This window comes from Cervus canadensis, chromosome 21 (assembly GCF_019320065.1).
Source record: "Cervus canadensis isolate Bull #8, Minnesota chromosome 21, ASM1932006v1, whole genome shotgun sequence".
NCBI lineage: Eukaryota > Metazoa > Chordata > Mammalia > Artiodactyla > Cervidae > Cervus > Cervus canadensis.
The window spans coordinates 50,996,985-51,022,960 of record NC_057406.1 but is presented as its reverse complement, the minus strand read 5'-3'; the positions used below and the strand labels follow the sequence as shown (position 1 = coordinate 51,022,960).

General features: G+C 41.4%; 1 long non-coding RNA gene across 3 annotated transcripts in view; it reads left to right on the top strand.

Moving 5' to 3' along the window:
• Positions 1 to 25,976, top strand: part of LOC122423545 — a 149,003-nt gene that overhangs the window by 28,793 nt on the left and 94,234 nt on the right. For all 3 annotated transcript variants that reach the window (XR_006264173.1, XR_006264174.1, XR_006264172.1), the window contains exon 2: positions 10,397 to 10,515. This is a non-coding gene — a long non-coding RNA (uncharacterized LOC122423545). The remainder of the gene's footprint in view (positions 1 to 10,396; positions 10,516 to 25,976) is intronic.

The following is a 25,976-nucleotide window of genomic DNA, read 5'->3' as shown; positions in this document are numbered from 1 at the left end:
ACAGCTCATGGTTTTATCACAATATTATACAACTCATGATATTTCAGTTCAGTTCAGTCACTCAGTCGTGTCCGACTCTTTGCGACCCCATGAATCACAGCACACCAGGCCTCCCTGTCCATCACCAACTCCTGGAGTCCAACCAAAGCCATGTCCATCGAGTCGGTGATGCCGTCCAACCATCTCATCCTCTGTCGTCCCCTTCTCTTTCTGCCCTCAATCTTTCCCAGCATCAGGGTCTTTTCAAATGAGTCAGCTCTCCGCATCAGGTGGCCCAAATTTTGGAGTTTCAGCTTCAACATCAGTCCCTCCAATGAACACTCAGGACTGATCTCCTTTAGGATGGACTGGCTGGATCTCCTTGCAGTCCAAGGGACTCTCAAGAGTTTTCTCCAGCACCACAGTTCAAAAGCATCAATTCTTCAGTGCTCAGCTTTCCCCATAGTCCAACTCTCTCATCCATACATGACCACTGGAAAAACCATAGCCTTGACTAGACGGACCTTGGTTGGCAAAGTAATGTCTCTGCTTAACTTAACATGATATTTAGGAATGTGTTTTATAAATGGTTGGTCTTCATAAAAGGTTAGGTATAAATGCAGTTTGGTGGAAATAGCATGGACTCTAGGGTCAAAATGGCCTTTATTTAATTCTCAACTCTATCGCTCCTCACTGTGTGGTCTTGGACCCTTAGTTTCTCTGAGCCACAGTTTCCCAGCCTAGAAAATGGAAAGAATGATAACATGACTTAATGGATTGCTGTGAGCATTTGAGAGGCTGTATACACAGATCTTAGCACAATGTCTGAAAGATCAGATTCTGGGTGATAACTACTCTTCCAGTCTCTTTACTATCCTTCATATGTTTCTATACTCAGTGATTTTTCTTATTTGGTGATAGGTAGTTACCACAAAGGAATGAAGATAAAGAGGGTTTAGTAATGGATTACGTTATTACAGCTGACCTCAGAGCTGCAGATCAAGTTTATAGGTTCATTTATAAGTTCATCCCCACAGTATGTATCTTGTGCCCTCTGTGTGTGAGAAAATGGAAAAGGCCCTGTCTACAGGAGCCTGACCTCACAGGGCTTCACTTCTAGGTGAGGATTGATGTAGATGTTTCTAGCATTAAGTGCCAGGGCTTTCCATCCATCTATTTTCCAAAATGGCCCCAATGTCATACGATACAAAGATTATCACGGAGGCATAAACTGGACAAACCACCAGTGCCATGCACTTCCTTTTAAATTCATCTTCAGTTAATAAGGTTGAGTGAATTTCTATGTTAAGCAAATAAAGAATTTCATATATAAAAAATAGAAATATATATATGAAATCTCAGTAGAATTACCTAGGAATATAATTTTCCACTTGTTATCTTTAGATGAGTCGCTGAGAGTTTTGACTTCATTCAGAGTGTTCATTTGCTAATTCTTTTTTGGCAACTCATTAAATTTTAACTAGATGCACACTCTTTCTGCTTAACTTGGGGGGAAAAGCATAGTTTAAATATCTGTCAAGTCCGTCATCCTTACTCGTAGAAATGTGCCTAATTGTAAGCCTCGAAACGCTGATCTGCCAGGAGGAATGCCACAGATGTCACCCAGGGAACGTGCACATGTAGAAATGGTGGAGCCCAAATCTCCCCAGAATTTTCCTGGTGCATTAATACTGAAGGGCTTGATTTGGAAATTTCCCATTCAACCCTACTAAAGAGTCGGGGGTGGGGTGCGGAGAGAAAACCCACTTATCTTAAAGATTCATGATTCAAGCGCCTGATAGAAGCTGCAGTTTCCATAGTGCTGGGCCCTAGATTTCCCTTTAATGTAATTAAGCCTCGAGATTTATGAATACAACAGGCCAGAACTTGATCCGTGTTCATTTTCAATTACTGCAGTGAAAGGGCTCCATCCAGATGTCTCTATTTACCACGTTCAGGCAGGCCGGACCGAGGGCTGCGGGGGGAGGGCCCACAAATTGTCACACTTGTTAATTCTTCACAGAGGATACTCAGCCGAGGTCCTGGCTTTGACCCTGTGACAAAAGGCCGGGGGCCCCCGGGGCAAGGGCGTCAATGCTTCCAGGGACAACACGGTGACCCACGGGGGTCACTCCCTCGGCTTTGTAGGTATTTGTGTAAGAATGGGGTCCAGTCCTTATTTTTATTTTTGTTACAGTTCTGGGAGCATCCAAAGGAAAAGCCTGGCTCTGATGTGAAAGACAAACATATATAATGAGAGCATCAAGTGTCCCCTGGCAACAGTAACCACGAGAAAATGCTACAGGGGAAACACACAGTATGCAGTGACCCACATAATCCGGCCTATTTGGGAAGCATTGTTTTATTTTTCTTTTGAAGGGTGGTGTGTGTGTGTGTGTGTGTGTGTGTGTGTGTGTTTTCTTTTTAATGTTCCCAGGTCTGCAATTTAGTTTTGTCGGGAATATGGGAACACAATGTCTTTTCTCTTGCTACAGTTACAGTCCTACTTGTTCTATAACCACCTAATACCCACCTGCTAGCACAGCCTAAAATATTCTATTTTTTCCCCCTTTATTTTTTCCTTGACAAAATTTCTGTGCTTTCCATGACCATTCTACAGGTTTCTTAGGCGTGTGCTAAGGGCTTTCTTACACTAGTGTGGACGTTTGCATTGAGGTATCATTTTAAAAGGAAAATCCCTCACAAAAGCCTGAGAAATAAGAGCCCAGCGGGAGACTCCGAACCTCTAATGAAATGTACTGCATCCGTAAAAAGCCCCAAATCCTACCCCACACTTTTCCTCTGCGGCGTGTGTCTAGCCCATCATTTTATTTTCTCAACTCATAGACCAGAGTCGTTACTTTGTGAACAAGAATGAATTGGGATATGGCTTTTGTTGAACAATAATTGGCTGTTATATTAACATGTGGCTCAGTAAAATGGAATTGTTGGCCAATTCTCTTCCATTTCAGAAGGTTGTTTCTTGAAAGTACTGCAAATCTCCTCCTTGATTAGCCCCTTTAAATCAATTTTGAGTTTTTCTTTTTTGAATCATGGCCTTTACAGACCTTAAATTCATTTCGGTGAATTTAAAGAGATTTGAATAGAACAAGGGATTGTTCAAAAATAAAGCTTTCACTCAGACATATTCCATTCTTGTGCTTCAGAGCAACACTTCTTTTTTTCCTTCTTTAAGAAATGATTTAATGATTCAACACCAAATCTAACAGAGTACGTTATACATGAATTTTTCCCTCTGGCTCTAAGGCATGTATTTCAGGTACAAATAGCATGTTTTCTGACCATCTTATTTTATTTAATTTTTTTGGAAGGTGAATGGACCAAGTATACAGGGCCAGAGAATAGGACTGAGGGTTTTGTGATTAGTCACTCCTCGAAGGCTCTTATACCGGCAGTTTTAGCAATTTATTTGTACCTTTTGCAGAAACACTGGTGTAGACTTCAGGAAACCCTGCAACCTTCAGTTGCTAGAGGGAATTAGAGCCAAGGGTATGTATTGGAACCGTTGTTTTGTAGCAGTATTGAGACAGTGCTACTGTACCAGAATATTAGTTCCGCCAAATTTCAGTTAGTTCTTTTGCTACTTCTGGCCAATAGATCATGTTGGCATCAGTATGTGTGTATGCTGTGTTAAGGTGCTTCAGTAGAGTCAGACTCTTTGCGACCCCATGGACTGTAGCCCGCCAGGCTCCTCTGTCCTTGGGATTCTCCAGGCAAGAATACTGGAGAGGGTTGCCATGCCCTTCTCCAGGGATCTTACCAACCCAAGGATTGATCCCATGTCTCTTATGTCTCCTGCATTGGCAGGCGGGTTCTTTTACTATCACTAGTGGCACCTGGGGATCTGGTATCAGTACACTTTATTTTCTAAAGTATTTTTGAGTTTACCTTTATTTGGTCTGAATCTTCTCATTGCCTCTTTACCTCCCTTCTACATTCTTTTCCTCCCTTCTCTCTTTTTCTCATTTCTTATTAGTCTCAGTGGATTTTCCCCCCCGTACCTCTATATTTATGTTTATGGTGATAATGACCCAGTAAAATGTGTGTGTGTGCCCAGGACAATGTGACTTTTCCCCTTTCTAGTATTTCCTTTGAATTTAAAAAATGCAACATTATATGAAACGCATATATATATAAATAATTTTATATGGTTAATAATGATTATGGAAGTTTTTGTTGCAGAAGACTCTGTCACGAGTTCAGTTTTGTGGCAGAGAACCGTCTGTGTAAAACCCCTGTAGATGGTAGGTTTGGGTTCTAGGTGGCAGAGCATGGTATCCCCAGAGGGGACAGAAATTGAAAATCGAAAGAACCAAAGGGTGATTCTCACCTGATCTTCTCTGGAAAACCTGGAGAAGCCAAGTTCAATTACAGGAATGGACACAAACAGGCCCAAAGGACTGGTGTGTATACTGAGCAGAACTGAAGAATGTGGGAGTCCAGCCTGGAGGACTCTTGGAGGGGCCATTCGCACCCCCCTGGGATCCTTACAGTCGTGGATGGCAAGGTCCCCTCTCATCACACTGCCCCTGGTCAGTTTTAACCCACACAACCTCCAACCTGGGGCCAAGGTGACCCTTCTAAAATGTACTTTTGCTTAAAAAAATCACACCGTGGCTTGAAACCTTCTTATACCTCCAGCTCCATAGCCTCCAGAATAAATTCCAAACTCCTTTACATGTGCAAGGTCCTTTGCCGTCTAAACTGTTTCTTTTCCAGCTTTTATCTGCCACTGAACTCCCTATCTTCTCTCGGCCTGCCATCTCTCTGGACTACTCACGGTTCCCTGAAGTTACCATCATGTTCCCGGGTGTGTGGTGTGCGCTCCCTTTCTGCCCATCTGACATTCAGGACCAAGTTTGGATGGTGTGTTCCTTAGGAAGTCTTCTGTGATATCCCCGGACTGGCTTGGATGGCCCTCCTCTAGTGGAGCTGTTTGAGACTCACCTGTTTAATTTTCTGTTCACCAATAGACTCAGAGAACCAGAAGCACATGTGTAAAGAATGCCAGATTTTGTCAACAGTAGAGACAATATAAGTAAGCTGTATGATATGACTACCAACTCTGCTCACCCTATCCCACCCTCTCGTGCTTAATGACAGAAAGCAACAATAAATTTAATGGACTATTGCATATGAAAAATGAGCTTCTAAAAGCAGTTTTTGAACACTCTGGTTAGCAACTGTCTACAAATTATTAGTTCTTACTTGAGTAAAGACACTGGTCTATGCCAGACCTTCTTGCCATATCCAAGTAGCTTCTTGCAATCTTGTTGGAGATCAAATGATCTCAGTAGCACTGTGTGTTATGTAAGAGCCTATGGGCTTTCAGTGAGGACTGCACGCTTCTATCTAAGAGGGTCACATGGCTGCTGGTATCAGAATTTTCCTATCTTTGTTTTGAAATTTCAGAAAACCTGTGTCTAGATGTTGATGGATCCAGAAACCTGAATTTTTCAGAGGTGAAGATGATTGTATTGAGAAAACAATATAAGTTCTCAGTCAGTGAAAGGAGGATTTGGTTAGGTAGTACTTTAGAAATAGATCTGGGTTGACATTAATTTAAATACCATTCCCATGCTAGCTTTAGAAATAAATAGCTATTCTAAGTAGCTCTTGGATATAAGTCAGAGCCCCAAAGTTATCTTTTAAAAATGTCTTTGTGAACAAAGTTGGATTAGATTAGAAACAGAGTTCAACTGGTGTTCTTTTCCAGAAATGTTTTTTACTGTCAATTGACTTTATTTGTAACTGTTTTTCTATTTGAATCTCATGTATTATAATAGGATATAATAATATATACCTCATTGGCTTCCCTGATGGCTCGATAGTAAAGCATCTGCCTGCAATGCAGGAGACCCAGGTTCAATCCCTGGGTTGGGAAGATCCCCTGGAGAAGGAAATGGCAACCCACTCCAGTACTCTTGCCTGAAAAATCCCATGGACAGGGGAGCCTGGTGGGCTACAGTCCGTGGGGTCGCAAAGAGTGACTTCACGTTTCACTTTCATTGGTTCATTTATTCAACTGTTGAATCATTCATCCATTTATCCACTTATCTGTTCACTCCTCATCCTTCCCTCCACCCATCAATCCAGTTGTTTCTTCTCCTACCTATGTCTGCATCCATCCATTTATCTACCCAGTAAAAGTTGTGTAAGCATCTACCCAGGATTAGGCATTTCTTAGTCATTGAGGGGATTCAGAAATAATCAGGGCAGTCTTTCTTCTCAAAGTGCTTAACGGTTACTAATGGTCTCTTGAAAGCAAAAGTAAAAGTGTTAGTCACTCAGTCATGTCTGACTCTTTGAGACCCCATGGAATCAGGCTCTTCTGTCCATGAAATTCTCCAGGGAAAAGTACTGGAGTAGGTTGCCATCTCCTTCTCCAGGGGACCTTCCTGACCCAGGGATCGAACCTGACTCTCCTGCATGGCAGGCAGATTCTTTACCATCTGAGCCATCAGGAAGCCCCAGACTCTAATGGTCTCTTAGAGCATTAAAATTAAGACCTGAATATGGAGGAAAGAGAGCCAAGGAAGAAGACAGAGTGTGATGCCGCCATGCAGCTGGGAAAGTGTGAAGGATGGTGGGGACCCTGAGGTATGTGGAAGAGGAGCTGAGTGTGTCCGGGGGAGAATGGTGCCTGTGGCTGGAAAGGCAGTTTGGATAAAGGGGCAGAGGGTCTTAAATGTCAAACAAAGGAGTGTGGAGAACCTGGGGTGATTTCTGAGCAGGGAAAATAACACAAAGGTTAACTATTCTTTAGGAAGATCAATCCAGGTCAATTTGGGAGATGGATTGGAGGAGAGGGATAAGAGAGAGATAAGAGGCAGAGAGACTGGTTAGTGCTTCTAGATAATTAGGTTTGCTCTGATCCGGGTCACTTATAACACATGGACTGTGTCACAGTTAAGTTAGGGGACTTTCCCATTAAAACTCCTCCGGTACTGGTCATATTTCAGGAATAGAGGAGAGCGGTTATGTTTATGTGACTCTTTGGTTTACGTCCAATGTTGACTTTCTCCTAAGTGTTCAGGAGGGTGATTTGTACATTGAAAAGTACTGTTCTTGAGCTGGAACCTTCAGGTAGCTTTTGTTGGAGTGACAGATGAAGGCTTAGAGAAAAGATACAATTATCTAAGTCTAGGTTTGAGATTGGGGGAAAGAGGGGCCTCTTCTCTTAGTAAAATAACATCAGCATTAGAAACCTTTGTCCTACACGTATTGGTTGTGATATCTTTTGTGTAACTACGGTGAAAACAAATATTTGACTCATTAGTGATATAGCTTGCTTTGAAACCAATGCTGGGGATATGGAAAACTAAGACAGATGAAGAATTCTAATTCCCTTCTCAAGGTCACCGATTTCAAAGGAAACAAAGTTAGCATCATGCACAGTATGACCAGTAGATTCCTTTCTTACAGGGTGGATAGAGTGTTTGCAAAGTTGTTTGCTGTTGTGGCTATGTAGTTGCTAAGTCATGCCTGACTCTTTTCAACCCCACGGCCTGTAGCCCGCCAGGCTCCTCTGTCCGTGGAATCCTCCAGTCAAGAATACTGGAGTGGGTAGCCATTCCCTTCTCCAGGGGATTTTCCCGACCCAGGGATTGAACCTGGGTCTCCTGCATTGCAGGCAGATTCTTTACTGTCTTAGCCACCAGTTATGTAAGGGCAAAAATATCTTTGTTCTCTCTGAAGCAAGCTCTGTTTTACGTGCCTGCATGCAGTTGTTAACAGAGCACATGTACAAATAAACTCCTTCATTTGGGGGAGTGGGCTGCTTTCATGCTTCCTTCCATTGTAAGAGAATATCTTATCCCTACCCATTGATCATTCCTGCTGAGCCTTGTCAAAAAACAACCAACCAACCTAAAACTTCATTGCAGAAATGGGCCTTGGTTACCACTAGGTTTCCAGCCTCCCGAGAAAATGTGCCCGTTTCCCTGGTCTGTGGAGCTCTGCCCAGGGCCACACGCTGTCAGCGCCCCTTTCCCTATAATGCAGTAAACCATTTAGTTCAGCGGATACTGTCGGATTCTGAGAACTTCAGCTCTTCAAATCAACTGAGACGCAAGCTCTGGGAGTCGACACTTTTTTCTGCCTTTCTTGTGTATCACTTTCTGTATTATTTTATATAAATGCACATGCCCCTGTTGAATAACATATATTTTAATTGTAATAAAAAAGGAACCAAAATGACTCTGTACTACATGCGTGTGCACACACTGAATTGTAAAAGGCAAGTGAGAAACACTTCGAAACAAAGGCAGGGGGCCTCAGTCTTCACGGCTTGGTCATGCGGACCCATCTCAGAAGAGGGGGAGACTGCAGAAGCAGGCCAAGGGGTTTTCTCTTCCTGGAAATGGGGGGACATGAGTAAAATTTGGCACTTTCTCAGCATAGCAGCTGTGCCTGTCTTCACAAGAAAGCGCCGTCATGCAATCCGTGAATTCATGTTAAATAATTGCTCTTTGTGTAAGGTGACTATTGTATGCTGTCCCTCATTATGAATATCTTGCAGTCTAATTTTCAGCACTCTTAATTCCGTTCAAAGTGAGATGAAACTCTGAAAGCATATGTTACTGTAAAGCTCGAGTCACAGACTGCTGTATATTTTGCAGATTATTCAGCAGCTGTCTTAAAAATTAAAGAGCAAAGAGCTACCTCGTCTAAACGCTTATCACGTGGCAGAGGCTGGATTGACTGATTGGTGGGCTGATTCAGGGAGGTGGTGGGCGAGGCGTGAGCTCTGCATTCGAGGGCGTGGGGATTAGAGCTCACAGTAGCCCCTCTACACTGAAGAGGGGCCTGACGGAGGACAGCATCGTTGTGCAGAGCATGCGGGCAGGAGCCAGTGTGGCTGGGCTGCCTCTGGGCAGGCCCGCCAACCCTGGCTGGTGCCAGGTGAGGGGAAAGCCCTAAGAACAGGCTGCCTTAGGTATGGTGTCACCCTGTGGCTTTCTCCCAGTAGCAGGTGGAGTAGTTTGAGGGACAGGTGAGACTATGTGAATGTTTAGGTTGTGGTAGTTTAGTCAGTAAGCCGTGTCTAATCATGCGACCCCATGGATCGTAGTCTGCCAGGCTCCTCTGTCCATGGGATTTCCCAGGCAAGAATACTGAGTGGTTGCCATTTCCTTCTCCAGGGGCTCTTCCCCACCCAGGGATCGAACTTGCGTTTCCTGTGTCTCCTGCATTGCAGGCACTTCTTTACCACTGAGCAGCCAGGGAAGCCCGAATGTATAGATAGTGTATTAATTTCATTGACTTGACCAGAATCCACGAGAAAAGGAAGGGGTCTCTGGTACCCAGAAGTTTTCAGACACTCATGTTTGAATTGACAATTTAATCAAGTCAGTCCCCTCTACATATGTACTTTTCTTTTTTGCTTCTTTTGATTCCCACGAGGCACTCTTCCTTGGGGAGACCTGTGCCACATCCAGGGGGGTCTCACAGGGCTTCCTAACTCTCTGACCACAGTGGGCTTATCTAGCACCACCTTTATAACCATGTCATTATTGTATGCTAGCCCATCATGGGCCATGCCATCCTGACTCAGCTATAACTAAGTACACATGGCCCTGGCATGCTCCTGTGGTCGAGATCTTGCAACAATCGTTCTCTTAATTCATTATGTCTTATAAACCCATTTGGTAGTAAGCTGACATTCATAGGTTTCCACTGTCCTTATATGTTTGGTTCTCATGTTTGGTGAAGGCTGGCTCTTCCTCAGATAGTTAAACTAGTTTATTTCTAAACTATAACTTTTCTTGACCATATATATGAACACCATATATATGAAAGTGAAAGTTGCTCAGTAGTGTCTGAGTCTTTGCAACCAATGGACTATACAGTCCATGGAATTCTCCAGGCCAGAATACTGGAGTGGGTAGCCTATCCCTTCTCCAGGGGATCTTCCCAGCCCAGGAATTGAACTGGGATCTCTTTAGCAACTGAGCTACCAGAGAAGCCATATATATATACAAAACAATTGCGTGAAGAGTGGCAATAGTAGACACTTACTTGTGTCTGACTCTTTGTGACCTCATGGACTGTAGCCCACCAGGTTTCTCTGTCCAAGGGATTCTCCAGGCAAGAATATTGGAGTGGGTAGCCATTCCCTTCTCCAGGGGAGCTTTCCTACCAAGGATTGAACCTAGATGTCCTGCATTGCAGGCAGATTCTTCACCATCTGAACAACTAGGGAAGCCCATATAATTTGATTATATTTATATATATATAGGTATCTTTATATCACATCGTAAGTTTTACTCACCATTTGAATCCTCTATTATCAATTGATACTTCATTAGACTGGTATTAGAAGAGCTAACACAGGTAAGATGCCTGGGTCAGGTAGGTGTTTGGTAAATGATTGCTTTTGTGATTATCTCCCCAGGTCCTGGAGCTAGCAGAGGAGGGATAGGCACAGCAACCCAGGCTCCAGAGCCCACATGTTACCTGCCTCGCTCATGGCACATCCTTCCACGTGAAAAGGAAAGCCAAGTTCACTCTTTGGTATGGGGGATGAGTCTCTCTCTACTGTTTAATTCCAGTTCATTTGATAAATACCGTAACATATGTTTGTGTTACAATTCTATCTGGTTATTACCATTTACTGGAGGTCTAATAATCTTCATGTTCATTTGAAAGCCTGTTCATTAAGAAAGGACCCAGTATTCAATGTATTTCTCATTTTGATTCCAAAATCTGACATTTCACTTGTGCTGTTTCAAAGGGTAAAACTTTGGACCTGGTGAAAATGTGAGTTAGCAGGATGAGTTCCAGAACATATGCCTAACGCTGGGGTATCAGATGGCGTTGCACTGCCTTGGTAACCAGTCCAGATGTGGCACCTAAGTGCTTGCAGCGTCTACTTAATTACGTCTACCATCTCAGAGCACTGGGGTTAGCTGCCAGTACTCACTGCATCTGTCACACAGCCTGTTCCCAGGGGAACAATATTGGGCTCTTTATGACTTACATTTAGAGTGGGGTTGAGGTGGGGAATTCAAGTCATCAGTTTTAAGTTTCTCTCTCTAATTGTCCCTATTACAGATTTTCTTTCAGTGGTTTCACTTTTGAATAACTGTATTTTATAATACACAATGATATTATATCAAATAGAAATAGAGAGTTCCAAAAAGCTTAGGTTGCTACAGTTTTTCATAATAAAATTAACAGGAGGTCCTCCTTGATCACTACTTAGGTTAAAACTTCTGCATATTAAGAAAGGTTAGTAGGTTAAATATATAACCCCATTAGAATGGTGTTATTACAATAAAAGGTTAATGATTTTTTAAAGAATATATATATATATATATATAGCAAATTAGTTGCCCATTAGCTTGATGTAATGCAGAAAGCTGACAAGTGAATTTGCAGGTGTGTGTTGTGCAAGAAGTGTTGTGAGAGGATTGAAATCACAGCAGAATAGTCTTTCTTTCTGTACTGCTGTTTTGAAGGGAGTTAGAATAATGGTAAAAGTTATCAGTGTATATTTGGCAGCATTTTGGGGATGGATTTAATTCAAATCCCCCTTGTTTAGTAGCCAGCCTAGGATCCCTGGGACTATCATTTAATCTTCCAGGCAGCTTTCTTGCCTGAATAGAGGCCGTACGAACTCCTCTTCAGAGCTGTTGAGATGTGCTCAGTAACTTCTTTCTCCCGACCCTGTGCTTGATTTTTCAAGAGAGTGGATGGACCTGAACTTACAGTCTTTTTCTTTTAACCCGATTTGCTGATCTGAAAGGACAGAGGTCAGTCTCCTCCGATCCCCAAGACTGGATCATTTTGGAAATTGTTCCTATGTTCTCACCTGCCCCAATCTCCCAGCTGTTCTTGCTGAAGCAAAGTTTTGATCCCAAGTGTCCTTCTTCTAGCTCTTTCCTAGGCATTACCCAGAGCACAGGTGGCCAGTGGGGCACATGTTCCTCCTCCACCCTGAGACAGGATGCTCTTTCCCATGAAACCCGAACGGTCTCAACGTCCTTCTTAAGGCAGTGTCCAGATAGCTGCCACCAATGGATCTGAGTTGGTATTCTTTATCCTGACCTGACAGCCCTAGAGGAAGAAAATTTGTAGCACACAGATTTGAATGCAAAGAACTTGACCCAAAGACGATCCCACAAATATTTTTACCTTCCTTTTTACACGAGCACAGAGAGATTAAATGTTACTCAAGAGATTAAGTGTTACTCTTGAATTCAGACCCAGGATTAAAATTTGGGGCTCTTGACCTCAAAATTAAGCTTCCTTTTAGTCTAGGTTTTCGATTTTCATGTATGAAAGAAAGGGCTGTCTCCCTGGAAATGGGTGGCTGCAGGAAGCAGTGAGTTTGAAGTCTTTGTGGAGTTATCCAGCCACAGACTGGGTGACAGTGGGGTGGGAATGGGATGCGGCCATTCACACATCCACTGGGACGTCAGATTAAATCATCTTTAAGATGTCTTCTGGGCCCCTGATTCTAAGATTCTCTTTACAATGTCACTCAAGAATGCAATTTCCTGAACTTCAGATATTTCAGGAAGTAACTTCCATGTCTGGCGCTCATTTGTTACTAGACATTCAAGACTCTAAATGACATTTCGGTTAATTAAGTTTTGTCTGGGATCATATAACACATTCAGCAATTCTGATCGTGTCAGTACATTTGCTGATTATAAAGTTATTGTAGACTTGTAAAAATTGGGAAATTTGGAAAATAAGGATTGTTACATAAATACCTAATATTTTAAAGTCAAGGCACTCTTAAATGCATGACTAGATATCATGTCTATTTTTTTCAGTAGGAAAGAAATCTTATTCATCTGAGCATCCTTTTAAAAAAGGATCTGTAAGAGAGTTGATAACTTAAGATAATTCTAGAATACGAAATTTCAAAAAGTACACATCTGTCCACTTCTGACTGCAATAAATGTTAAGTAGATTTTCAAGATTTTTTTCTTTTTAGTGGGTATCAGAGTGATGTTCTTATTGAACGTTAAAAGCCACAGTAAGCCTCTCTTGTCTCCTGCCTTCCCCTTGCAGAGCTGTAAATCTGACTTCTGCCTGTCCTATTGTTCAGAAAAAAGCAGACATATTGTGCTGATTGCTATTAAATTAAAGCAGAAAGGGAGAGACACAAACGTGGAAGGCCATCCTACCAGCGGGGCTACCTCTGTCTTTTATTTTGCATTTTGGGAGGGTCAGAAAGTCATGACAGGCATCTGACCTCTGATAACCTCTTTGGTGCTTCTGTGTGCAGTTTTTTGGGGAAGAACTTAATTAAATACAATTGAATTTCCCTGCTAACACTGCCACTGAAAGGACTCCTTTTAGATGGCGCGGTGTTTGCTGGTGAGGAACAAACAAAGATGCTTCTTTTGTTCCTCAAAGAAAAGTTTGCATATGTTAGTTAAGGATTTGTGATTTCTTTTGACTGGATTGGCAGGTTCCTAAAAATTCAATGAGACTTCTGAAATGGTACCCACAATAAAAGAGGAAACATATAACTGACTGAAAGCCTAACTTTCCTTATTCCTGATAATTATTGTTAAGGCTAATATTTTTCCAAAGAGTTTACTATATTTATTTGTACTCAAGTAGAAATTAGGATTATAGATTTATAATGAGGTTACTAATATTTGACCACACAAAATATAACTTGTCCATCTCCTGAAATCTCTGGTCACCAGAGGAAGAGAACTTGCAGCAGATGTAGTTTTAGTGCTTTTTTTTCAGAAACTATAACAAGAAGTGTTGACAAAGAATATACAGTTTTTGGTTATGAACCATTTATTATTATGCATATTAATTGTTAAATAAGAAGCCTGTCTGTAAGTTACAATTTGATAAAAAACAATAATTACATAAATATGTGGATTAGAAATCCATTTTCCCATTGTTATTCTTGGGCTTCTGAAATCAGTAGCTGACTCTTAGAACCTGAGGAATCAATTTTATAATAGTGCCATATGAAAAGAATAGGTTATTTTATTCAAGTTTGAGTCTTAGTGCCTATTTTAGGAGGAATTAGGTTTACATCTTCTTCGATTCAAAGAACTTTTTAATCCTGAGATGATTTTGTTTTCCTTGAGGAGAGGATTAGAAAAAGGAATTGATGCTTTTGCATTTAAAGTTGATTACTGTGTGTGTTAAGCCTGCTCCCTCACCTCCACACCCTTTCCCTCTATTTCTGAGCTTTCCCAGGTCTCTAGTTATTTAGGGGGAAAGTCAACATTGACCCCATTGCCCTTTCTGGTTTCGGTCTCATCTCCTGTTTTCTATTCACGGCTGAGCTCCGAAAGGTTGAGTGTTCTACACTTAACGGCTCTTGTGTCTGCTTCACTATCTTTCTGAAATCTAGTTTTTATGTTCACCCCTGTGTTGCGTACTGTGTACTCCAGATGAAGTCACCAGCATCAGGACCACCATGTAAGAAGGCAGGAAGGGTGTACCCTACCCAAGGCTCCAGGCCAAGGGGATAAAAATCAGGCTGAAATTCAGCCCCATTTGCTGGTAAACCAACTCCTGTTTTGGGACTGTATCTGCCCAGAGCGGGTAGGGTTTTTTTTTTTTTTTTGCACTTTCCCCAAAGTCTCCATTGGGTTAGCTGTAGCTTCTTTGACCGTATCCTTGGTCAAGTCTCAGCCTTTGCTGCCTGATCTTATTCTTTAAAATATAGACCTTTTAAAAGATAATAAATAAGCATGCAGTCAAGAGGGAAATCATTAGTTTTTAAAGAATCCACAATTCTTTGCCAACTGGTGTCTGCCCAAGACAGTTAAAATCTTAAATCACCATGGGGTTGGGATGAATTATATTTTCTGTTTATATAGCAAAATGCTAGTTGAAGGAAGGAAAATTCAAAGCTGGAATCCTTATGAGAAATTAATGTAAGCATCTTACCAGATCACTCTCTGCCTCACACGCCTTAGCCCAGTCACACTGAAATATTCACGAAAGATCCCAGAACGCAGAGAACTAACACAGGTGTAGCTACTCGGCAGGTTTGTGTTGGACTCTAGCTCCCCTGCCTCCTGCATGTTCACTGGAAGGACTGACGCTGAAGCTGAAACTCCAATACTTTGGCCACCTGATGTGAAGAACTGTCTCATTGGAAAAGAGGCGTGGGAACGCTGGGAAAGATTGAAGGCGGGAGGAGAAGGGGATGACAGAGGATGAGATGGTTGGATGGTATCACCGGCTTGAAGGACATGAATTTGAGCAAGCTCCAGGAGTTGGTGATGGACAGGAAAGCCTGGCGTGCTGCAGTCCATGGGGTCGCAAAGAGTTGGACACGGCTGAGTGACTGAACTGAACTGAACTCAGCACCTCCACTTCCTTAGTGATTTTGCCATGTTGTTTTAGTCACTAAGTCAGGTCTGACTCTTTTTTGCTCCCATGAACTGTAGCCCACCAGGCTCCTCTGTCCATTAGATTTCCCAGGCAGAAACACTGAAGTGGGTTGCCATTTCCATCTCCAGGTGATCTTCCAGACTCAGGGACTGAACCCACATCTCCTGAATTGGCAGATGGATTCTTTACCACTGAGCCACCAAGGAAGCCCGAGTCCTGCTGGTACAACCTTTTAAAACCAGTTACCAGCTACAGAGATTAGTAGATTACTACCTTGCTGTGTGGAAATCACTGTCACCTGGGAGCTTGTTATATAAAAACAGAATCTCAGGTCTCACTTGGAACCTTCTGAATCAGGATCTGCATTTTAACTAGTTTCCAAGGTGATGTGAATGCCTTATAAAACGTAAGAAGCACTGGGTTAGTAGCAGGTACCTTAAAGATTAGTCTATTCCCTAACTCTCCCAATATATAAGGAAACATGTTTGTTTATGAAGACTCAGGAAATGATATTGGGACTGTTGCAAAGAGAATGAAATATTGACGAGGTCTTGGTCAAAATCAGGAAGTAATTTTCAGACGAAGAAAACCTCTAATGAAACACTCCACATTAGATTAGAACTAGGTAGATGATCTAAATATTTAAAATGGTTTTAAACAAGGGAGAAAAATGTTTTTCAGTATAATACCTTGATCCTCTGCTTGGAAATAAAACATTTACCTTTTAAAAGTGAGACCACATGTCTTGAAAGATACATACACACCATGTCAGGGCAAACACATCTTTTAATTTGGTGGCAGTTAGATGACTATGTAAGGATTTCAAAAGCTACCTCCTGGCTTCCGTTTTCCATTCCAGTCCCAGGGCAAAGCAAGTATTTGCTTTTACCATAGCGGACATCCAAGTTCTTGGGAAATGTTTCCACAAAGCCAGCTGCCCTTTAAGAATCCCCCTGGGAACCATTGTTTCGGTTACTAACCGTCAAGTGCCTACAACCCCCGTTTGCAAAGGTATTTGTCTGATGGGGAGGGCTTATGTGTCTTCAGCTCTTTTTGAGGAGGACACTCAAGACTCTTGTTTGGAAGACTTTGTCCCCTCTCAGACCTTTGGGCTCATTTGAAGACTCCAGCCCAGCCATCCTCTTGCAGCCTGAGGAAAGCAAAATAAATAAACACACCCAGCCAGCCCCTCTGTAATATCTCATGTATGACAATTGTTGGGTTGAAAATTCTGAAGTGCTTTTCACTTTGAAGGCTTCGTTGGATGAGTGTATTTTTGGAGCAAAGTTCCTGTTGATGAATGCTGGGACCACCTGGAATTTTGTCTTTTTCCCTTGCTCTCTAACCAGTTCCGGAATAGATTTTTCCCTGGGCAGGTCACCTTTGTTCTCCCTACCACTGACCTTCTCTCCTCCTTTTTAAAAGGAGCCTTGCATGCATTTAATGGCTGACCTTTCATGCCATGGGCTTCCAGTGGCTCAGTGGTAAAGAATCCGCCGGCAGTGCAGGAGATATGGGTTTGATTCCTGGGTCAAGAAGATGCCCTGGAGGAGGGCATGGCAACCCACTCCAGTATTCTTGCCTGGAGAATCCCATGGGCAGAGGAGCCTGGCGGGCTCCGTGGGGGCACAAAGAGCCGGACACGAGCACACACGAAACAATGGAGTCCACACACCATTTCATGCCGTATGCTAACTTGAGCAAAAAGCTGTCATCAAGCACTGCTTTGGAAACTCGAGTTAACAGAACTGCCACTGACAGAGACCTGGTTACTACAAACTGAGATGCAGGGCTTGGCCAAGGACTTCACTGAGGATCCAGTTTTTATGCTTCACACATCTAATAGGTAGCTCAAGAATGTAGAATCTGTGTGTGTGTGTGTGTGTGCAAGTGTGTGCATGCCCGTGTGCATAAACAGAACAAAAACTTGAACTCTCTGTCACAGACCACCTGTTTTCACATCATTGTGGTCACAAAGTGTTTTTTTTTTTCATTCTTTCTCTTTTTTATATAGCTGAGCTGTCCTATTTTTCAGTAACTTGCCTCTTCTCTAACATATGGGCTGTAACCGTGTTTCTTTTCATTAGACCTGGGCCTTATTTGTCATTTACACCATACTTTTGCCTTTCTCTTTCATTTTGAAAGAAAGAGAGGTTCTATTATTTTAGAGCAAAGCACCTCTGGTTTATGTGGCGACTCTTGTGGCTTTCTAAATGCACTTGATTTAGCTTTCAATGTGTAATTACCGCCAAACAAGTTAATTGCTTTATAAGTGTCCAAAATCCCCTGGTTTAATTTTGCTTTCATTTACCAACCTTCATTATACATCCACTGTTCAACATAAACACAAATGATTGTTAATGAATGCCTAATGCCATATTCATTAGAAAATCAGGTTAATGACTGGCAATGAATATCCCAGCTACTTTATTTTTTCAAGCCTTCTTTTTTTTTTTTTGCTTGTTGATTACAATAGCTTTTTTGTTTACCGAAAAAGTCTACCTGCATTCTAGGCTTGCTTAAAAGTTCAGGATAGAGCTTTTCTAAGGAATCAGATAAGCCCATCTCTGATTCTTCTTTCTTCTTACAGCTGCATTTACTCTTTAGAGAGAGTCTCCTATTAAAATGAAACAGAATGCACAGGATTTCCTTGGACTGTTGGCTACCATGATGGCTTGTTGTTTGGAGAGCAGAAATCTCAGGATGGCTGTGTACAGATGTTCAGGTGGTGCACTGAACAACCAAAGTGATGTATTGTTTGTATCACACATTCTGTGAATGATAGCACTCAGTTGTTCATATACAACAGGCAGAGCTCTGAATAGTGGTGTTGAGAAATCTCCATTGATTTAAAAGCAGTGTAGTTTGGGACAGCATCCAGTTCTTAGTGCTGACTGCCCTCGGCAAGTGTTACCTACTCAGAAGACAAGCAGGTGTGTGAAGCAATGTGGTTGGAGTGAGTAGCAGGAAGTTCACTGAAGATGATTGAGTTGGAAGTTATGGAACTGAGCCTAACTCTCCATCTGGTGATTCTTGCTTTGTAACTGAGATTCCGTCTCCTTCCTGAAGACAGGGTGTTGCTTTCTCAATCAAACCTAATAGCTAGACTTTGAAGACCAGATGTGCTCATAACTGAATATAGGACTATGGGATAGATCTGGGAGTCCAGACTTTGAAATTTGACCACTGGCTTGTCATTGCATGTGTGCATAGTTTTGAGCATTTTTCTCATCTATTCAATGAGAATGTTGGTGATTTAGGATCTCTTTCAGTTCTTACACTCTAGATTCTTTAATACATGGGAGAGGATCATCGGAGAGTCTACCTGTTTTCTTTTAGGATCACGGGAGAGTCTACCTGTTTTCTTTTAGGATCACAGGAGAGTCTACCTGTTTTCCTTTAGGATCATGGGAGAGTTCACCTGTATTCTTTTAGGATAATGGGAGGATTCACCTGTGTTCTTTAAGTACGTTGGTAGGATGCTTACCTGTGCCCAGCACAAAGTTGATGTCAGGGAACAGATAGCTCCAATCTCTGGTTCTTTTCTTACTTTGTAAAAGTAGACTCTTCCTTTACTGTGTAAAAAACACATTTTCTGACCTCATGAAGAGACAAATAAGTGGTTTACATGCCTCCAGCTGCACCTGCCAGGCAGTACCCCGTGGGGTATGTTTATGGTATCACTGAATCTCAGTGCTCTGAAAGCTTTCTAGGCACCCTCCACTCCCTCAATGGTTTCCTCCCATCATTTGACTGTTTTTCTTCCTCCTGGAAACTCCTTCTTCTCTTGTCATACTCTTTCAGTCTTGGTTACTTTGATCTCAGAGATGCTACTCTAAGATGTTCCTTCTTCCAGTTTTGTCTAAGTCAACATAATCCACACTCCTTTGCTCCCCACACACCTGGATCGCATGTATCTCTCATTTATAGCATTTAGTATCATTGAAAATTTGCCTTTATTTATGTGATTCTTTTGCCTACCATCTTCTGCTTTGGACTCTAATCGCCCTGAGGAGAGGGAGTGGTGGAGTCACCGTTGCTTTCTTTGGTATTTCGTCATACACTTAAGTCCTGGTCATAGCTCAGTCAGGGTCTCTCCTTCTTAACACCAGGTCATTTGGGCCAATAAAATGCTGAGGCACAATATTAGCAAACACTGACCAACAAAAAGCCAAAGACCTTGAGGACTGTGACTAGCCAAACAAAAAACCAGCAAGTTGCAAAACAGAAATATGAAAATAATTCCTGATACGGTCTTTTTAAGGTTTTGTATTTTAACTAAAACTAGACGACTCCTTACCATTGTCACATCCTCATGGATGTCTTTCCTGACCTCCCTGAATGAACTTACTGTATCTATTGTATATCTGTGTCAGTTAGATTTCTGCAATGATGATTCTGCATAACAAGCAATTCCTAAATCAGTAGCTTACCATCATCAGCAGCCATTTTTTATTCATGTTTGCAGGTCATGTTTGCATGTTTGTGGGTTGGCCTTGTCTCTGCTAGCCACATCTGGGATTGGCTTCAGGCTGTGGGTTAGGTTTGAATCTGTTACATTTGCCTCCTCCTATCTGGGACCAGCAGCTACTTGGGGCATTTTTTTCTCTTGTCAACATACAAATGTAAGAGGCCCAGCCAAGCCCTGCACATATATTTAAAACCTCTTCTCATGTCACGCTTACAAACATGTCATTGGCCAAAACAAGTCATGGGGCCTTGGTCAGCACCAATGGGACAATGAAACGTACTTTATTTACTCAAGTGGGACATACTTCAAAGTCACGTTGCAAAGGGTATACATGTTTAATTCCATTTCATCCTAATACATCACTGTGCTGTCAAAATTCTTAGTTTCTCTCATTCATAATATCTGTCACTGTTGAAAATTTATGTTTATTTGTATAATTCTTAATTACTACCTATGTCTTCCTCTGGACTCTTTTTTTTTCCATTTATTTTTATTAGTTGGAGGCTAATTACTTTACAATATTGTAGTGGTTTTTGCCATACATTGACATGAATCAGCCATGGATTTACATGTATTTCCCATCCCGATCCCCACTCCCGCTTCCCTCCCCACCCTCTGGACTCTTGATGGTAGAAATTGTATCTATTTGGCCTCACTATTGTTTCCCTAGCACCCTGGACAGTGTCCTGGCCAATATCAGGCACTAAGTGAATAAATAGCCATTGTCTGAATTTTTAAATTGAAGAATAATTGATTTACAATATTATATTAATTTCAGGGATACAGCATAGGGATTCAGTATCTTTACACTTTATAATCTACTAAAAGTTATTGAGATAATGGCTATAATTCCCTGTGCTGTATTCCTGTTGCTTACCATTTTATACATCGTCGTTTGTATCTCTTAATCCTGTGTGACTAATTTGCCCCTCCCCATTCCTTCTACCTGTTGGTAACTGCTAGTTTGTTTTCCATATTTATGAATCTGTTTCTGTTTTGCATATGCATTCATTTATATTATTTTTTAGATTCTACATGTAAGTGATATATAGCATTTGTCTTTATCTGACTTACTAAGCATAGTATTCTCTAGGTCCATCCACATCACTGCAGATGGCAGAATTTCATTCTTTTTCATGGCTGGATAATATTCCATCAAAAAATAAAAGGAGTAGATTCTGATCTCCCCCCAGTTTAACTCAGGAATGGAAATATAGCTTTGTAAGAATTATTAAAGTGGTTCTAAATGCCTTGCTTCAAACTTTTCAGAAATCCTCCAGCTCTACCCCCATTGTGAGACATGCAACCCTCTGAAAGAACAGGGTGTCCCACGTACACGCGAGTAAGCAGGCTGTCCTTGGCAGGACTGTGTCCATTGTGTCATCATTTGGAGTTCAGTCGCTTGATACTCTTGATTTAAAAAATAGTCACAACCTAAAAGTTAAAAGTTATGTTTTATTTGGTGGGAATTTTTAGGACCTCAACCCTGGGAAACAGCATCTCAAGTAATCTTGAGAGAACTGTTCGGAGGTGGTGAGGAGGGGGGAGGAGCCAGATTATATAGAAGTTTTGCAACAAAGGGCAGATAGTCTGAACATCAAAAGATTATTGTTAATTATAGAAAACCAGATATCCCAAGTTAAAGAACTTTGTGCTTTTCTGTGTATGGGAAGATGCAAGAGTCTGGGCTCAGTGGAATCATCCCTTTCATGTGCCCCTCAGCTATCCTGGGCTGCTCTCCTGTGCTTGTTCACATCTGAGCTCCCTGGGGGCTCACCATTCGGAGTGACTGCAGCCTGGTACCTGCTGGATCACAGGTATTCTTCTCCTTCCTGAGCCCTGGGGGCTCACCAGCTCACATTGGAGGTCTGTAATCTCTGATAGCTGTGACATCCATGTTTACTGATATGGCAGGAAATAGTCCATTTCTCAGTACATAAAATGATTTGTTCCTTCACTTAAAAAATGTATAACTGGAGAAAGATTTATTTTTTAGATTTCAAAATAAGGAGAATGCTAAAAGACATTTCCCATCGTACTTTGGATCCCTGTTTGAAAATCATTCTACCCCTTTTTCCTTTACACACAGATATGTGCCCTGAAGAAAATAAAAAAAAAAAAATCATGTATCATTAATCAACCTGACGAGCAAGAATAGAAAGGCAGTGCTTGTATTGGTATGACATGCAGAAAAGAGGATAATGATGCCATCTTAGTATAATCAATAAAAAGAAACAACTGAGTCCATCAAGCAAAAGGCTGATGTGTTAGTAGTGTTTTCCTCAGTCTACCTTGTACTCGCGAGTGGCTAATGATCCCCTCTTAGGGAGAGCGTAAGTGACTGTCCTGCAGTGTGCATGTGCATGTCTGTAAGTGGCTGTGATGTGCACGTGGAGATGGTCGCCATAGCTGGCCCAGCCAGCTGTCATGGAGCTTTGGTAGCACTAGGTTTAGTCCTACCAGAGCTTGTTTTTTTTTTTTTAACAAAAGTAGGACCAAGGGGAAAAAAGAACCTTTCAGCCAACACTGAAATTTACATCCTAAGGGCTCTAATTGCCTTCATTTCCTTCCTATTTACCATGAAGAGAAAGGTAATGTTCTTTAGAGATGACCACAGAGCTCAGGGCTTTAGAGATGACCACAAGGGCTTCCCTGGTGGTTCAGCTGGTAAAGAATCTGCCTTCAATGCGGGAGACCTAGGTTCAATCCCTGAGCTGGGAAGATGCCCTGGGAAAGGAAAAAGCTACTCACTCTAGTATTCTGATCTGGAGAATTCCACGGACTTTATAGTCCATGGGGGTTGCAAAGAGTCAGACACGACTGAGCAACTTTAACTTACTTCCTTACAGACCTCAGAGACACTGATGAAATCAGAAAGTCCTAAAGCCTAGGGGAGGGGACAATTCTAGTTTTATCATCAATTGTTTCCACTTTCCAAAAATTGTGAGCAGAATTGCTCTAAGTTACTGCTTGCTGAAAAGTAGTGTATGGTGACTGGAAATAGAAATCAAGAGTAGGAACCAAGTGATATAGAAAATCACATGTTAAAAGATGAAAGTAAAAGGCCAGCTGAGGGAAGATGCAAAACATGACCTTGTTAAAAAACATGACCTGGTTTTCTAACTGCTAAAACTCAGGAACATATCTAAATAAGGCATCTGCAATATGTTGTTTCATTAGTTATTTTTCCGTTTGGACCTTGAGTAACTGAAGGGGTTCCATGACTCCCAGCATGGACTGTATTGTGGAGGAAACAGACTCCAGTAAAATCCCCTGAGTTTTGCCACTCCACTCTTCATGCACAGGCTCTGAGAGGTCAAGGCTTCTTAAGAGGGGACCACAGGCCCGTTCACTTGGCAGAGAGTGGTGCAGGGGACAGTGAGAACCATACATTGCTAATGAGCTTGTGCTACAGTCTACACAACTTCTCAGGCTTACAGACAGGTGCCACCTGAATACCCACCACTCCTTTCCTCATGGCGAGGACTGAGAAACAAGTGCAGTCCTGTGGAAGCATCAGCATCAGCTGGATCCTCTTTCAAATTGTTGAAATCTCCTCCCTTTTCTCCTCCGTTCTCCTCCTTTCTGCTCCTCTTCGTTCTCATTCTCTGTGTGTGTGACTTTGGAGGAATTATAGAAGTAGGAATACAAAATTTTAAGATGTACATCTTTCAAAGACTTTCATATTATTTGTCATTGTTTGTAGTAGATTGACTACTATACATTTTATTACGTAGTATATATTATACATTGTATATTATGTGTGGTACATTGTATATTATTGTATATAGAACATATTTTATGTAATATATTAGACATCATATATAATACTACATGTATTATGGGCTTCCCTGGTGGTTCAGATGATAAAGAATCTGCCTGCAATTCAGGAGACCTGGGTTTGATCCCTGGGAAGGGAATGGTTATCCACTCCCGTATTCTTGTCTGGAGAATTCCATGGACAGAGGAGCCTGGCAGGCTACAGTCCACAGGGTTGCCAAAGAGTTGGACACAACTTAATGACTAAACAACAATAACAACTGTACCTCAAATAACTATATGGTGTGTGTTCTAATATCATACATTACATGTTGTATTCTATTTACTGACACCTGTGGGGGTCAGCTGGCGGTCCTAAAACCAACAGTAAAGGAAACATCTTTTCCTTCTAGAAACCCATCATATAGTGAGAAACAGAAATAGTGGAAAATAAGCAGCACAAATACATAAGGTAATTGCAGGTAATGAAAACTGCAGTGGTGTAAAGAAGTAAGTTGGGGTACTGAGGTTGAGGTTGATTTATGGTGACAGGCGGTTGCTGCTTTAGCTAGGGTGGGGTGGCCAGAGAGGCCCTTTTTGAAGAGGCAGTCTATAAGAGGAAGACACTCAGGTAAAGCTCTGGTTGGCAGAAAGTTCTTGGAGGTAGACTGCACCTAGCAGAAAGAACATCCTGGAGACGGTCTGGGCTTAGCACATCTAAGAGCTGACAGAATGTCAGTGAAGCTGGAAGCAGATAGAGCAGTGGGCAGGCGCCAGATTATACAGGAACTTGTGTGATGAATTGTGGCCAATGAAGGGAGCTTGTATTTTGTTCTGCTTGTAAGGCAGAAGCCATATGAGAGTTTATTTTATGGCTGGGGATGCAATGATCTGATTTGCTTTTTACGTTTCTCTGGCTGTTTGCATATGATGAAGTGTTGGGGAAATAAGAGACCTTGAGTCCCAGCAGGAAGTTACTAGAATGCTCCAGTGGTGGCTGGGACTAGGTTCATGGCAGTTGAGTGAGTGAGAAGTACAGGAGTTGGAGAAAAGGACAATATTGTTTATATACTTTGAAAATTATCTCCAAATTATTGAAACCAAAGCTACCAATTAGCTTGGAATAAATGTAATGAAATATTTTTAAGACACATATGGAGAGAAGTACAAAAGGTTATTAAATACTTAATGATTAAAGGAGGACCTGAATTAAGGAAGAGACTCTAAGCTAAGGAATGAGAGATAATCACAGTGTTTTTGTTGAAATTCAAGAGCTTATCCTACAAGTTGTTTGGAAGATCAAAGACTAAGTATAAATAAAAGAGTTATGAAGAAGAAAATATGGGAACTTCTATCAGCTATCAACACTTTCATAAAGATACAAGACAATGAGCTATTGGATCAAGTATAGACCAATGAAACAGGATAGGATATGTAAATCTTATATATGAGAAGGGACATTAGATACTGGTGGGAAAAGGAAGAATTCCCTAATGCATCTTTCATCAGTTCGGTTCAGTTCATTCGCTCAGTCGTGTCCAACTCTTTGCGACCCCATGGACTGCAGCACGCCAGGCTTCCCTGTCCATCACCAACTCCTGGAGCTTGCTCAAACTCATGTCCGTTGAGTCGGTGATGCCATACAACCATCTCATCCTCTGTCATCCCCTTCTCCTCCTGCCTTCAATCTTTCCCAGCATCAGGGTCTTTTCCAGTGATCATCTCTCATAGCATATAGAAAAGTAAATCTTGGATGATTTTGTGACCCACATATGAAAGGAATAACTTTCAGAAGAAAATAAAAATATTTTTGTGATATTAAATGTTTAGAAAGGTTTTCTTCAGCAAGGAATGTAAATCACAAACTTTGAAAGTATGTTGATACATGCTTATGTATGGCAGAAATAATACAATATTGTAAAGCAATTATCCTCCAAATAAAAGTAAATAAATTAAAAAAAAGAATAACAGTATAATGATAAATTTTACTACCTTAAAACTGAACTTATTTTTCACCAAAATTTTTTTCACTCAGTTTGGAAAGATGAATTAACAGTAAATATTCAGAAAGTAAATACTAACAAAGGATTGGTATCTCGAATATCCAGAGGATTCATAGCAGTTGGTAAGAAAAAGGTAAATAATGGGGTAGAAAAATGAGCACAGGATAGGAATTGACAATTCACAAACAGGAAAGCTGAATATCCAATAAATGTGCTAATTGATGTTTAGGTTTACTTGTATCTATCAGTTGACATAAATTATAAGATCTTAAGTTAACAACTGTTGGCAAATGTATAGAGAAATAAGAAGTCTTGTACTCGCTGCTGTGGGATCACTTTGGAGAGCATATTCATGAGCTAACATAGTAGTAGAATGCAAACATTTGTCCCAACAATTCCCATCAGCT